This window comes from Nematolebias whitei, chromosome 2, assembly GCF_014905685.2.
Source record: "Nematolebias whitei isolate Nwh7 chromosome 2, NemWhi1, whole genome shotgun sequence".
Classification (NCBI taxonomy): domain Eukaryota; kingdom Metazoa; phylum Chordata; class Actinopteri; order Cyprinodontiformes; family Rivulidae; genus Nematolebias; species Nematolebias whitei.
In genome coordinates this window covers 55300694-55304135 of record NC_056499.1, presented here as the reverse complement: position 1 = coordinate 55304135, position 3442 = coordinate 55300694, and positions in this window count along the sequence as shown.

Below are 3442 nucleotides of genomic sequence, written 5' to 3'. Positions count from 1 at the left end.
GTGGTCAGATGAGTCACGATTTGAAGTTCTTTATGGAACACTGGGACACCATGTCATCCGGACCAGGGAGGACAAGGATAGCCCAAGTTGTTATCAACGCTCCGTTCAGAAGCCTGCATCACTGATGCTATGGGGTTGCATGAGTGCTTGTGGCATGGGCAGCTTGCATGTCTGGAAAGGCACCATTAATGCAGAGAACTATGTTCAGGTTCTAGAACAACATATGCTCCCATCTAGACGTCATCTCTTTCAGGGAAGACCCTGCATTTTCCAACACGATAATGCCAGACCACATTCTGCAGCAATCACAACATCATGGCTACGTAGGAGAAGGATCCGGGTACTGAAATGGCCAGCCTGCAGTCCAGATCTTTCACCTATAGAGAACATTTGGCGCATCATAAAGAGGAAGGTGCGACAAAGAAGGCCCAAGATGATTGAACAGTTAGAGGCCTGTATTAGACATGAATGGGAGAGCATTCCTATTTCTAAACTTGAGAAACTGGTCTCCTCTGTCCCCAGACGTCTGTTGAGTGTTGTAAGAAGAAGGGGGGATGCCACACAGTGGTAAAAATGGACTTGTCCCAACTTTTTTTGGGATTTGTTGACGCCATGAAATTTGGAAACAACAGATTTTTCTCTTAAAATGATACATTCTCTCAGTTTAAACATTTGATCTGTGATTTGTGTTTTATTCTGAATAAAATATTAGATGTTGGCACCTCCACATCATTGCATTCAGTTTTTATTCACAATTTGTTTAGTGTCCCAACTTTTTGGAATCTGGTTCGTACAAAAAAGAGCTATAAGAATTATTAGTAGGAAGTGCAATGGTCGCCCAACAAATATATTATTTCATCAGGTGACATTATTAAAATTTAATGATTTGGTTGAATATAATATTTTAAAAGTCATGTAAAAAGCTAATAAAAAATTACCCCTTAATATTCAGTTAAAATGTGTTTAAAAAAGAGAGTCATTATAACCTTAAGAGAATGGAAATGTTTGTAAAAGCTCCATTTAGAACTAGTGTGAAGGAGCTGTGTTGTAATTCAGGGAACAGGATTGTGGAGCTGTCTTGATTTTATTTTATTATCTTCTAAACTTATAAAACAATTTATATGTTTAAAAAGATGATTAAGTTAAAGTTGTTGGGAAGGTGCCAGGTGAAGGATACCTGATGTTTTTGTTATCATTTTGGAGTTTGTTCAAGCGTAGGTTGTTGTTTGTAGTTCATCCATCCATCCATTATTTTTACCAGCTTATTCCATTTTGGGTCACGGGGGTCGCTGGTGCCCATGTCCAGCAATCACTGTGCGAGGGGCGGGGGACACCCTGGACAGGTCTCCAGTCCATCACAGGGCCACATAGAGACAAACGAGACAAACAACCATTCACTCTCTCACTCACACCTAGGGACAATTTAGAGTTACCAATCAGCCTAACATGCATGTTTTTGGTCTGTGGGAGGAAACTGGAGTAGCCGGAGAAAACCCACGCATGCACGGAGAGAACATGCAAACTCCACCCAGAAAGGACCCTGGACCGGGGTTTGAACCAGGGACCTGCTCGCTGAGAGGCAGCAGCTCTACCAGTTGCGCCACCGTGCTGCCCGTTGTTTGTAGTTATTTGTTTAAAACGATATTATAAGAATTTTTTCTTTTTTCTGCACCCTTTTCGTTCAATGTTTTTTTTCTCTTTAATGAATCTGTTTTGTTTACTTTAAATGAATTAATAAATTAATACAAAAACAGTGGACAATCATAAAAGGCAAACAAATTAAGAAGAACAAATAAAATTATATAAAAAGACAAAACAAAAACTGGTTGTAAAACGATCTAGACTTTGATATTCATTTTCTATTAACCTGCCATTGTGTATCTGTTCTTACCAAACCCAACCGGTCAAAGCAGATGGCCACTTGTCCTGAGCCTGGTTCTGCTAAAGGTTTCTTCCTCATGAGTTTTTCCTTTCCACTGTCACCTTCATGCTTGCTCAACATGAGAGTTCTGTGATGGAGTTAAATTCAAAGCAGTCTGCTCTTCACATAAATAGTGTTAAATTATTATTTTTAAATATGAACGCTTCTGTTCAGTGCCCTGAGACGACTTCTGTTGTGACTTGGCGCTTTGTAAATAAACTGAATTTATTTATTAACCTTTATTTAACCAGACAAATCCCACTGAGATCACAGATCTCTTTTGCAAGAGAGGCCTGGGTCTGAAGGCAGACTAACATACATGTTTTTAGTGTTTGGGAGGAAACTGGAGGACCTGGAGGAAACCCACGCATGCACGAGACAAACATGCAAACTCCACTCAGAAAGACCCCAGGTCCAACCGGGGATTAAATCCAGGACCTTCTTGCTGTGAGGCAACAGTGCTAACCCAGGCTCTTCTCCCGGGTTTTGGCACCAACCGTTAAAGACGGGAGCTGGCCGTGGGCCACCGGATCCGGAAACCCCCTCCAGCCCACGTCTTTACCCCCGGCTCGAACCTCCCTCAGAAGTGGCAACTATACTAATCAATAAATCAAGGAAACGTCAATTAAGTTTTATCAATTATATTAGAAAGGCAGGAAAAGATTACAATTTACAGCGCTGGACTCTATTCAGTCTGTGACGCGTTCACAGACCCGGAAGAAGAGCCCTGATGTCTCGTGTCATTACTCATTTATAGGGCCCTAAGACTCCGCCTTCTCAGAAGGGGAGCTCAACCTATCAGTGTATGAGGGGGCGTGTCTAAGTGTGATCTCAGTGGATCTTATGTGGACTGACGTGTTAGGAAATATATGAGACAGTGCTTCAAAAGCCTTTCTACGTGATGTGACAAGCACATTAAATTGACAGATACTGAATCCCAGGGAGACTCTCGTTAGAGTTGCTGGCCCAGTTTAACCCAGTCAGAACCGGGTCATAATTTCATTATAATCCCGTCTCTGAGCAGATCAAAACCATAGGACCAGTCTAGATTAAAAATATCTTAACAATGCTGCCATGAATTCAATTGAAATCCCAAGTGACCACAGAAGGAGCAGCTCAAGAAATCCCAAGAGCTGAAAGAGGAACTAGAGAAGTTGTGGAGAGTCAAAGCATCAGTGGTCCCAGTGGTCATTGGAGCACTTGGTGCACTGACCCCCCAACTGGAGAAGTGGTTTTCTGGTCTCTGTACAAAAGAGCACAGTCCTAGCTAAGATACGGAGCAGAACCCTGGAGCTCCTGGGCCTCTGGTAGAGGACTTGGGTTGAAGTAAAACATTTACCAAAAAAAAACTTAAAAAAGGAGGAGGAGCTGGTTAAACTGCTAATAGTCAGTTTAAAATTACAATACAGTTGTTATGAGTATTTTACTGTAAAAAATTAGATCAAATATATATATACATATATATATATATATATATATATATATATATATATATATATATATATATATATTATATATATA